General features: G+C 44.9%; 1 pseudogene; it reads left to right on the forward strand.

Moving 5' to 3' along the window:
* The first annotated feature begins 97 nt into the window (after positions 1-97).
* Positions 98-10369, forward strand: LOC135629227 (SNAP25 homologous protein SNAP33-like; annotated as a pseudogene).
* The last annotated feature ends 2915 nt before the right edge of the window (positions 10370-13284 follow it).

Consider the following 13284-nt stretch of genomic DNA (forward strand, 5'->3'; position numbering starts at 1 on the left):
TCTTCAATCTGTACCCGTCACTGCATTGCCTAAATCTGGCACAACTCATGCCTGTATCTCCAAGCCCAACCCTTTTGATTCAGATTCTGAACCCGAAATGAATCCTAAACCTGGAAGATCTTCCTCAGGCCCTGTAATTGGTAAGAAAAATCCAGTAGGCTCTTCTTCTAGCTATGATGAGGATGAAGGAAGAGAGGCCTTGTCATATTCACATTTGACCTCTGCAGCTGCAAGAAACAGATATAAGAATGATTTTTTTCATGATGCAGGAGGGATTACAGAACCAATCTGTGCAGGTATTAGAAAATTATGCTGCATACAAGGCTGAAGAAACAACACACAAAGTAAATGATTGTCTCAAGATTGCTCAAGTCATAAGGGAAGATGCCTCAGACACACTTGTGATGCTGCACCAGCAAGGAGAGCAGATTACACGTACTCATGAAACCACTGTTAGTATTGATCATGACCTCAGTCGGGTATGCTCTTGGAACCTGTCTGAAACTTTTGTTATGCATCGAGCATCTAAATTCAATATCACTGTTTATGGAAGCTAAGTCAACTTTCTGCAGTAATGCAGTCCAAAATGCACTACAGGATGTATAAAAATGCTATTATTATTTTTTTGGCAATGTATATGTTTTTCATGAATTTTCAATGCCTCTCTTTGTTCTGTGAACATTTGATGTTTATGTATTTTGGCCACTTGTCTCTCAGATATGTGAGACTGGGACATCTTTATTTTACAAATAAATATTCAGGAGAACAAATTGTGGTAATTCATGCTAATATGTAATTTTTTGCATATCAGTTGCCTATGTGATATATGTTTGTTCTGGACATAGATTATTGTCGTCATTTTGTAGTCAGGGTTTACCTATCAAACATACCAAAACAACTTCCTAGTAATTAGTTCAACTTAGCAAATTTTTTATTTGCATGCTGGAGGAACCATAAGTGAATAAATTTAAGCTTAATCCTCTGAAAATATATCCTTGTATTAATTGACGCTTTTATTTAATTCATTTACCTGCCATTCCACGAAGCAAGATATTCAACTTTGCTAGTTGTAAGAATATTTTTCTCAAACAACCCCTCTACTAGCAAGGGGGTATTGATGGGAGCCTTGTGCATTAGTCGCCCGATAAGAATATTTCTCTATCCTCATCACTGTTAAAAGAGCACTGCATTGAATAAAATTCAAAAGTTTTGTGAAGTTAACCCTTTCGTAATTCTTTTTTAAATATACTTTTGTCAGTACATATTCTTGTTACTGCTTAAAAAAAATATTTATGGAATAAAAAGAAAATTTTGTATACGAACAAATATAAGTTGGTCATAACACATAGCAGAATTAAACAAAAATCATAATCAAATCGGACATCAAGATTTATGTGGAAACCTTCCCCCAAACATGAAGGGTAAAAAATCACGGGACAAGGATTACGTCATTGTGTACAATATATAAAATCTCTCCAAGTGATCACAGTAAGAATTCATTGTAAATCTGATCTAACCTGAGATGAGAACATTGCCTGGATGATTGAGAACAACCTCTGCGTTGTCCTTGTCTTCTTCCTTTTCCTTTTTCTCTTGTTTTTCAGCCCTCAACTGTGTTGTTTCTCTCTTTTTCACAGTCATCGCTACTTCCTTTTTATGCCATAGCCATCACACCTCTGGGTTAAAAGAGTTGAGGTTTAGATTAAATGAGAAGATTAAAGTAGACTATGGGTAATTAAAGCTCATTATGAGCTGAATAATGGGTTATCTGTCCAATAGATATTACCGCATGTGGAGTCAATAAACTATGAAATTTGTTGTTTCATTGGGTTAGTATCTATCGTTCCATGCAGCAACCTTTTTCAGTTTATAAGACAATAATGTTTTTTTTACTTAAACTTGCCTTAAAAGAAGATCCTTCGATAAGACAGGTTTCCACATATCCCATCAATGTATTTTTAAGATTTGAAGTTGAATCGGGTCCATTGCTTTATTATCCTCACCATCCAAAAATAGCCACCACACCTGAAGGCGATGGTAGCTTATTTGAGAATTCAGATTAAACATTATTGAGGCTCCATGTAATCCAGTCGATGCAAGAAAACTTCCGCAATCTACTTGTGAGTTCTGACTTTGAGCTTCCCTGATTCCATTTCTTCCTAATACACTTTTCCCTGGATTTCTTGCATCGGTTTGCCAGGGAATCGGAAGTATCCATCTTCTTTCTCTCTTTTTCAGCCAACTAACAACAGGTGTTTTGTACTAAAATACTTCAACTATTATAACATTGTCCAAATTAGTCTTGTGGTCGGTCCTTCCCGCACAATGCCAAAACCTGCCATAGGAGAGTCACCCTTTAGTTTAGCATTTGGAACCGAGGCGGTGCTCCCCCCCAAGGTAGTCTTCCCGACCCCTCGGATTAAGAACTTCGAAGAAGGTACAACGGACAAAGGCCTCCACGCTAACCTAGACCTCGTGGAAGAGCGGAGAGCCGACGCGCACCTCCGAACCCTGGCTTACAAAAAAACTATCGCCGAACTCTACAACCGAAAGGTGTGCCCTCGACCGATCAAGCTTAGCAACTTGGTCTTACGAAAGGCTGAGGTCAGTGACCCGACATGCACCCGGGGCAAGCTGGCCCCAAGTTGGGAGGGTCCCTATCGAGTAGCTGAAGTTTTTCGGGATGGCACTTACTGCCTAACAATGCAAGAAGGAGATCAGTTACCAAGGACCTGACACATATCAAATTTAAAGTTCTATGTCTAGCAAGTGTTCTCGGCTCGGGAACCCCTAGGGTCGGTCTAAGAATCCCCACATGACACGAAAAATCTGTTCCAGAGAATAGAGTTGTATTGATAAGCAAAAAGTTACATAGCCCGATCAGTCGTGACAAACAAAAGCATAACAACTTCCGACCGATCTGTAATGGACAAACTTCTAAACAAGATGTTGGATGTAATGCTTATGTATGTCCGTGTCTTTTGGCATGTTCATGCCTTGTACAGAATGTAAAGGGGCGGCCGAAGGCTTAATAGTCCCATTTTAGTTGGGTTGGTGGCCTCTTTAGGCTTGTAAATAAAGGTTGTGTCATGTGGACACGTTCGAGAGCTTTTCGGTCTGTAATGGACCATTTTACCCTTTGTTGTGCCACTGTTCAGAGCTTGTAAAGTCTGTTTGTAATTTGCATTGTCTATGAAGTGTTTTTCGGACATGTTTGCTTGTGGATCCCGATTGAGGCGTTCTCTTTAACCCGTTCTCTCTTTTGTTGGTCCTAAGGGACAATGGGAGGCTTCGGGGAGGCTGACCTTTGCAGACGGACGCGCGAGGGTGCCGCACGCCTTAGGCAAAACCAGCTAAGGTCGTGACATTATGGTATCAGAGCGGGACAAGCACTCATAGAAACACTTGACATGCAAACGTGGGGGACCTAGCGGGGCTGCGTTGAGGGCAGTCAGCACACGCGCGACCGTTTGAGGGAAAACGGGCATGGAGATGTAGGGAAAAGAGTCGCTCAGAGGAGCGGGCATCTGAGATTGGCATTCAGAGGAATGGCCAACCCTTCGCGCAAGAGGCACCACGAGAACAGGCAAGCTTGGAAGAATTTGGAGCGCACAAAGGTTGGGATGGCTGAGTTTGAGCTACGGCTCAACGTTGACAACTTTACTTGATGGTGCTCAAGGCAAGCGAGGCGCTTGGCAAAGGACGAGACCATGCAAAGTGGAATGAGTTGCTCAGCGACCGAAAGAGTTGTGCAAAGCTCACAGAGGTGAGGGGAATTGCTAACTCGAAGAATTCGGTACTCATGCATGGGCTTGTATGCGGACGATGGATTGTTCGTGGCCATCCCAAGGCGGTCGAGACTCGGCGCCATGGAGCATTGAAACTTTCTCTTCGACATGCGAAGGATACGTCCGGAGGAGGCTGAAGTGTGCAACGAGTTCAGCATGTTGCTAGGCCTTGAGGGGTGCAGCGGTGGCTGTATTGATGTGGAGGCGCAATCTAGCAAGTGCGTTTGCAAGAGGCAGAACAATGCACAGTTTGTTCAGCAGATCGGAGTAGTCCAAGGGGATGGTGGTCTCCGAAACGAAGAGAGATGTTGCTCCAACGGGACAGTTATCCAGGAGGGATAAGTCTCAGCTCTCCAAAGGGAGAATCATGTGAGACGAACTTCACATGTTGAGGAGGAGTACCTCACAAACAACAACTCCACGAAGCTCAATGGACCGAGCAAGCAGCGAGGAGTTGTCACATGATCTCGCTCGAGAGAATGCATGGGTGGATGCATTGCGAGATCAAGTGGGGGAGCGACCCAAAGCAACTCAAATAGAGGCACACTTGGAGTCGATATGGAGATCGGACTCAAGGGAGGGCTGACCCGTGGAATGGTGGGCGCGAGGGCCACCATCGACTCAATGCAAAAACGAGGAGCGGAGCAACTTGGGTATAACTTGGCGAAGTACCCAAGCCGCATGAAGGGAGCCAGCATAGAAGTTGGAACATGGAGCAGAGGCACAGTGCTTTCCCTAGACAGAGGTCAAGGACATGAACTCTTGCAGAGGCAGGAGTAGAATCATGCTGTTCCATGGGTCCTTCATTTTGACAGAGCGGACTCATCTTGCATGGTGCCAAAGACGAAGGGAGCTTCGGGGCACATGCACCTTATCTCGGAGGAGCATTTGATGGAGGAACTAAGGCGACTCAATTTGCGGAGGCGAAGTTGAGTTCAGAAGGCCTTAGCACGGGGCAAGAGGACGCAGAGGCGGGTACTCTTGAAGAATATGCCACAGTGTTGCCATTCAAGTTGCCATGAAGGAAGCAGTGCGCAGCGGAGATTGTGCTGGTAGGGGCAGAGGCCCAGGATCCAGACAATGGTGCACAAATTACAGTGAAGTCGGTGGACTTCGGGAGCTACTAGGCGACGGACTGTCCTAGAGCGGTGCTTCATCTAGGTGTGACCCAAGAGTGGGTGGATGAAGGTCGATTGCCAAAGGAGCGAACAAAATCGAAGGTGGAGGAGACCCTGCGATGTATTGGCAGAGGCCACACATGGAGGGTTCACAATTCGAGTTTATTCCACAAGGATCAGAATGCAAAGGAGATGTCACCAGGAGGCGACATGGTGCAGCGGATCGTGGTGGAACAGTTCGTGGCAATGCGACACACACGACATAGTCCCGTGAGGGATGAGATCATATGGAGGTATGATCGGGAGCTACTGGGAGCTCCACTTTGGTGAACAACACGACGGCAAGAAGGGCTATGGATTCAAGGAGTGAAGGCCATGGTACCGCAGAGGCGGGTCTTCCGTGCGTGCATCGAATTTTGCATCGGACGAAAACCTTGGTCATCAGCATATGGGGGCTGTGTTCCACTAAGGGAAAAGTTCGAAGGCAAGTACCAGTGAGTCCCATGAGAGGGACTTGATCATACAGAGGTATGATCGAAGCAGCTGGAGAGTTGGACTGCTCCAGAGCTCATATTCGCTTAAGGGAGCCCGACAAGTCAGAGGACAAGGTCGAGTAAGCGAACGTTGCTACCAAGGAAGCTAAGGAGAACAGAATCGGTGCAAACTCTACAACGTGATGGCAGAGGCCAGGCATGGGAGTTGCAATATGTCTTTCCATCGACCAAACAGACTGCTTAGAGAACACAGAGGTGTTGAAGCAGGGGGTCGAAAGGGGCGAGGAAGCGACGACGAGTCCAGAGGGACTTAGCTACCCAAAATCAAGCAATCAGTTAGAATGGAGGTGGACTCGGAGGAGTGTCACGGAGGCATATCTACTGATTGTGAAGAAAAGGGATGGAGATGCGAGGCGACGGATAGTAGTGCCATGGGCATGGCAGCGCCATGGTACCGCAGAGGCGGGACTTCCGTCAAAGTCATTGATCCCTTGCTCTCACGGAGGGAGAGCGCTTGGTCGTGAAAGGGGCCGAGGAGGTGGAGCATGCAGAGGCAATCTCCAAGTACCGAGACAAGGCTGAAGGGCAGAGGCCGAAGAACTTCGTAAGACCGGTGTCAACAAGTTTCTCATCAAGATAGCCGTAAGTGAAGGACTTCGGGTCATGCAAGAGTGCACGACCAAGGAACGAAGCAAGCAGTACGCGGTGCTGTACCTTTGCTACTCAGTGGAGTAGGCGGCAGGGTTGATGGAGAAGACGGTACAATCCCAGAGGCGACCTCATCTATCAGAGAATTACTCCAAGTTGGGGTGAAAACTTCCTGCATTCCAGAAGTTCAATGGCATTGAGAAGGTGAATCACAGTAACTAACTCAACGCAAGGAGTGCAAACACTTTAAGTACTTCAGAAGTGTGAGCAAAGAGCAGGCGAAGGCCAGTAACCAGCTCGATGCATGAAGTACAATCTCGAGGAGGCGGGCGAAGTCAAGTAACCTTTGCCTTCTCAACTCTTAAGAGAATGGGCGAAACCGAGTACCCCAATTCTCTTATCTATCCAGCAGAGGAGCGCTGCACAAGTTCAAAGACCCTTCGAAGATAATGGAAGACAATAGTTGTCAAATCCTCACCAACGGTGATCAGTGCTACTGAGAGTAGATTGTCCGCCTCATTTCCCAACGAAATGCCAATCGAAAGCGGAAGTGATGCGAACCTACTTGGATGTGACAACTAACTGAAAGAAGAGTCAATGAGCAGATGTTGTGGAGGAAGGACCCAAAACTTCAGAAGTTTGCGAGGCGATGCTCGTTAAAGCTCCAACAAGCATCCACCCAGTTCAAGCAGCATGTGGAAATTTTGAGAAACTGGCGCAGTAAGAATGGTCTTTTCCTTCATTTGGTGGATCCGCAGGAATCAACGAGGATCAACACAACTCAGCCAACCCCACACCAGAGTCAGAGTCATTGGCGAGTTGAAGCAGCATGACGGATCAAAGGTTCGACTAATCAAAAACAGCAGCGGAGAGCAGCTGGGAGCCAGGAGGCGCATTGCAGCTGGAGCAGAAGATTGAAGACTCAGCAAAGGCGAAGAGTTGCAGTGTTCACAAAGGCTTCGACGAGGACGTCGAAGGGATAAGTGGGGGAGAATGTAACGGACAAACTTCTAAACAAGATGTTGGATGTAATGCTTATGTATGTCCGTGTCTTTTGGCATGTTCATGCCTTGTACAGAATGTAAAGGGGCGGCCGAAGGCTTAATAGTCCCATTTTAGTTGGGTTGGTGGCCTCTTTAGGCTTGTAAATAAAGGTTGTGTCATGTGGACACGTTCGAGAGCTTTTCGGTCTGTAATGGACCATTTTACCCTTTGTTGTGCCACTGTTCAGAGCTTGTAAAGTCTGTTTGTAATTTGCATTGTCTATGAAGTGTTTTTCGGACATGTTTGCTTGTGGATCCCGATTGAGGCGTTCTCTTTAACCCGTTCTCTCTTTTGTTGGTCCTAAGGGACAATGGGAGGCTTCGGGGAGGCTAACCTTTGCGGACGGACGCGCGAGGGTGCCGCACGCCTTAGGCAAAACCAGCTAAGGTCGTGACAGATCGCCAAAAATACGTGAAGATAGACCTAGGCCTTAGGATCGCCCACGCTGTCATCAAAAGGCACCTCATTGGGCATTGCAACATTCTCGTCTTCGGGCAGGCTAGTGAAAGGATCTTCCTCGATTCCTAGATCGGGGTACCGAGCTCGGAACCAAGCCAGAGCAACTCGGTATCCGTATTCATAAGTAACCTGGCCCGATCTTTGCAGATCGAGTTGAAAACCGACTAATTCCTTGTCCAAATTAGTCTTTCTCTCTTTTTCAGCCAACTAACAACAGGTGTTTTGTACTAAAAATACTTCAACTATTATAACATTGTCCAAATTAGTCTTGTGGTCGGTCCTTCACCTGTAAACTATGATAGATAGTCGATTAGGATCCACATAAAAATCCAGAGTAACTACAACAACCTGGCTTGGCTTGTTATGTATTTCATTTGCATGTTGTTATTTGTGATAATGTTGATGTTTTGTTTTCCTGTTTTCAGGTGTAGCTTCCCTTCCCTGACATGCTTTCCTTGCAGGGTGAGAAACTTTTGGGAAGCCAAAGAAAACTCACCAGATAAAGGGCCCAGTTTTTACAACAGGTATGTACAACATATACATGAATTAGTAACACTTTCTGATGTTGGTTGATGTCTGTGCTTGATTTGGCACTCCTATACTTGATGATTCCTATGAAAGAAAGGCAAACCACATGGATCAAAGAGAAAAGTCAAATCCACGGCATTATTCTGAACCCACATCTGCTATGTACAAAGTCCAGTTTTGTGTTTTTGTGAGTTTAAAATGACAAATATGAGGACCACTTACTTGTGGATACATTTGACTTTCTCGTAGATTGAGAAGGCAAAACAAGATGACACCCTTTCAGACTTTAGTGATGTCTTGGGGCAGCTGAAAGGCATGGCCCTTGACATGAGTACAGAGATGGACAGGTGAGATATTCTTTTTCTATTTTTGAACTTTTTATCACATCTCTCTCTCTCTCTCTCTCTCTCTCTCTCTCTCTCTATTTCTTTTTATCTATTCTTGTGCATATGAATTTGCTGAAACTAAAAAAATGGTATATGGTTAGTGGGGGCATTGATGTTTTCATGAAAATTTATAGAAGATGTTGCTCAAAATCTGCCGTAGCGTTTTCTTAGTTGTGCTCCGCAATCAACATAATTTGAATATTTCTCCCCTCACTGAGATGTAACAAAAGAATTTTTGATACTTTAATATTGTTTTGTGGCAAAAACAATGGATTTTGATTTTTTTTTTTTAATGAACAATGGATTTCTTGTTTCCTTAAAGATGGTCCAGAGATCTCTTGATCAAGACATAAGGCCAGTGTGATCTATAGATATTTTTAGATAGATACATTACAAGTCAGTCTAAAATAAGAATCTTTAGCAATGGTTATCTGAGCCACTGAGTTTGCATTAACATCAATATTGACAAATTTATCCTGGAAATTGTTGGAAAGAAAAACTTAGATCGTTCATCATATTAGGAGGTTGTCAGCTTTACCCCTACTGGTATTTGGTACTGTGTCAATGTGCCGCCATTACTGGTGATTAGAGCTTTGCCATCTTTTTTAAGTGGCTATAAAATTATGCATCTGTAACCATTTTTCTTGTTCCATATACAACTTTTTATACAACAACATGATACATTTTTGCATAAATAAATAAATTTCATGTAAAGAAAAGAAACTATTATATTTGACCCTCTCTCTCTCTCTTTCTTCTTCTTATACCTACCTACTCTTTTTACCTTGAAAATTGGTTGAAGGTCAGTGGTTGGCCATTAGTGGGAGAATTTGTGTCATTGACAGCAGACTCATTTGAAATTTTAGAGTTTTCCAACTTTGGTGTTGCAGTTCAGACTGTAGTTTTTGCATCCTTGCTTTAGTATAGCATTCATTATATGTATCATTATAAAATAAAGAAAGAAAGAAAAATGAGCAAAATTTGGATGTTTGATTCCTAAATGAATGCATCTGCACGGCGTACAAATAAGTTTAAAATGAGAAAATTTTGCTTTATAAGAAAAATCTCAAATGTTGCATGAGAACCAACCATGGACAAACCTAACAAATTTTGATGAAGAAAAAGCAAAGTGGTCATGGCCTTTTTTACTTTTCAGTGATTATTGTAGCTTTGTCATCTTTTATTTTCACCTCTTGATTCATTTAGTAGTCCATGTAAATGTTGGTGTAAAAAATTAAAATTAAAAAAATTAAATATAATTATTTTTTCTGGGGTCATTCAGTTCTATGGAACAATATGTCAATGGAAGGTTGTTGGTCAGATAAGAGAAATGTATGATGTATTACATCATACTTTTTGCCGCTTCCTAATTTCGTAGTCCTGTGCCATTGCACCTGCCCTTTTCCATGAGCTTTTGGATGTCTTTATCTGATCTTATTAAAGATAAAAAAAATAACTAGAAAGAGTCTGGTGTTATGCTATCTAATTCTCTCGTTTACCCTGAGTTCATGGATTCATGTTCCTGCCTCTTGAATGGCCCATGTAACTTGTTTTATCTGTTGCTCTATCTTTTTGGTAAATGGAATCTCCTTGCTTCTTGGCAGGCAAAACAAGGCTCTGGATGCCTGCCTTGCATGATGATGTGGAAGAGCTGAATTCCCGAGTGAAAGGACCCAACCGACGCACTCGCCGGTTACTCGGCAAATAGGGGCTGCAGATGTTCAATCATTCAGGATAGCGGATAAGCAAGTTCTTATATTAGATTTTTTTTACCCACTTCTATTTCCATTATATGGCCACTTTTCAGCTTTTGCACATGAATTATTACATTCTTCCTGTTTATTATTACTGATTCTGTTGTAACACTTGATTCCCTTTGTACGTGTTTCCCTGCTTCGGTTCTACATTAGCATGTGACACATACAAAGGTGATGATGTCAAATTTGCATTAGAGTGCATTTAAAGGGCTCCATATCATGTTAAGGTAAAGGTATGCTTAAGCTCCATATGTTGATAGCCAGAGTTCCATGCAACGCAAGACCCCTCGGTGCTTCCATTCGTTTTATGTCTTTTTTCACTCGATGGAGACGGTGCCCGTTCCATCATACACTCACCGAACAATCATGATCGGACGGTTCAGATCTGTTATAATCAAGCCAGTCGCTTGATGCTCTCTCAACAACGGTCCAGACCAGACCGGAGAGAGCGCGCCGGTCTTCGTCGCCCCTCGATGCTACCGTAGATAGATAGCAATGACAGCCGCGGTATCCTTGGACCACCACCATCACCATCCCCGCCTCGTTCCTCCGGCGTCGAAAAGCTCTTATGGTGACTCCTCTCAGTGTCGCTCGCCTCCGGTGCCGACCCCTGAGGGCGTTGAAGTAAGATTTAGGGCACACGAATTGTCGGGTTCTGGATCCCCATCACAAAAGTCAGATTTATCCTTAATTATTTTGATACCAACACTCTGATGGTTTCGAGAGATAGGTAGTGATAGGGTACAATTTGGCAGCACGCCCTTTGATAGCATACCACAGCCACGATAGCACCATGTGAAACTTAAAAGACGATGTGACGGACCACGTCAGCGACTCAAACAATGCGACCATCCTCTTAGCTTGTATAAGGTCGTGCAAGCGGCATCGTCGGGTACGAAGCTGCCCTGGAAGGTTCGGAATGATGTCGTCGGGTACAGAGCCGCCCTGGAATGCTTGGGACGGTGCCGCTTGGCGATGATCTGTGCAGGTCGACCGTCGTCTGCGGAACGACGTCGTCGGGTATAGAGCCATCCCAGAATGCTCAGGACAGTGTCACTCGGCGCCGATCCATACAAGTCGATCGTCGTCCGTGCATAGAGGCATGAGCCGATCGCTTAAAGGGGTCAACGATCATTAACATACGGGGTACGATCGATCCTCGTGTGTAGGTATAAAAACCCACCACCTGGGGACTTTTTTTCGGTCCACTCAACTCACTCTCATTCTACTCAATACTAACTTGAGTTTCGGAGGGGTCGAGTCGGGAAATCCCCCTCCCGAGCTTGACCTATGTGTAGGGGCCGGCGACGAAGAAACCAACAACAAGACTCTTAGCTCATAGCTCAACCCGATCGGACGCCCAATCCAACCTCCTGATTCTTTGCGTGAGCGACCTTGCACATTCAGGATCGGACCAAGCCATGCTGACTCCTCGGCCACAGCATAAAAGGTTCACCAACATTTTGGCACTAGAAGGAGGGCCCGATGTCGTAAGAACGCCCTCAGCCGAACAACCCAGAGGAGCATCCCATAGAAGAGCCACACCTGACCTTCGGGTTCGGAGGGCAACCCCGCTCCCTCCGAGCCTAGAAAGAAACACCTTAACCGCAACCCCAAGTCACTATTGGCGACTATTCAATGATCTTGGGTTGTCACCTCCCGAGACCAGCATGGGGCAACCTCCCATCTCAACTGAGGCATTCCTTAGCCTCAGTCACCAGGTCCAAGCTTTAGTAGGGATGATGTAGACCATCATCCTTTTAGTCCCTCAGCTAGCCCAACAATCGGCGATGCCTCAGCCACTACAATGGCAACTGCTAGCTCCTAGTCCCCCATCACCATCGGCCCCTCAACAGCCCATTGCGGTGAACATTACCCCATCACCCGAGAAGGTATCGGAGAACCCAAGGCTGATACCCAAGCATAGCATTCTCGACCTCGACACATTATCATATGACTTGGCGGACTCTCTCCGGGCTCAGTTGCGCTCGGTCAATTGGCATCTTGATGAAGTCCAAAGGGAGTTCCACAAATCCAAGGAAGAGCTCGACGAGGTTCTCCCGGGAGGGTCACCCTTTGTACAGGAGGTCCAGGACAAGCTCATCCCGTAAAGCTTTCGTCTTCCTACGCTTAAAACCTACAATAGTAGCTCCGACCCAATGGAACATGTTGTAGTATTTCGAGCCCAGATGGCCTTGTACGGCACTTTGGATGCTCGAATGTGCGAGCATTCCCTACAACTCTCTAAGGCCCAGTGCGGATGTGGTACAACTGACTTAGGCCAACCTCGGAGGACTCTTCTCACTTTTAAAACACTTTTAACACCAACACTTAAGATTTTTCACACTTTTGATTGCACTTTTATTATCTTTCCATGCAGAAAAGGGTGAGATATTTATAGATATTAGTGGCTTCAGAATTGGAGCCAAAAAGTATCACATCGCTATATTTCGGGGTACTGGCAGTACCATCGCCATTATTGGGCGGTACCATCGCCTGACTCTCTAACACTGGGCAGTACCACCACCAAGTCTGGTGGTACCATCGCCTGACATAGCTTTTGAAGATTGAGCTCTAGCAGTACCACCGCCTGACAGGTGATACCACTACTGGCAAGTAATAACTGTTGACGGTACCACCGCCTAGAACACTTGGGAGACCAAGTCCAAGGCGGCGACCGTGACTTCAAGTGCAGAATGGGCTGTTCAATCCGACCTAATTTAATCCTGTTAAGGGCCCAATTGGCTCCTAACTGAGTTAGTGGGATTACCTCCCAATCTTAACTCAACTTAAGGTCTAACTATAATAATTAAGACATTTAACAAAGCATTCTTGTTCTGGTTCATTAATTGTTCTTTCGGTGAGCTTTCAGCGAACTTCCGAAGATCTCTCGGCAATGTTCCGACAGACTTCTGGTAAACTCTTAGACTTCACGACAATCTTCTTAGCGAGTTCTGACGAGCTTCTTTGGCAAGCTCCTGGACTTCTCGGTTAATTCCGGTGGAACTTCCGATGAACTCTTGAACTCCCAATGAAATCTCGATCTTGACTCCGGCACAACA

This window comes from Musa acuminata, chromosome BXJ3-1 (assembly GCF_036884655.1).
Source record: "Musa acuminata AAA Group cultivar baxijiao chromosome BXJ3-1, Cavendish_Baxijiao_AAA, whole genome shotgun sequence".
In the NCBI taxonomy this organism is placed as follows: domain Eukaryota; kingdom Viridiplantae; phylum Streptophyta; class Magnoliopsida; order Zingiberales; family Musaceae; genus Musa; species Musa acuminata.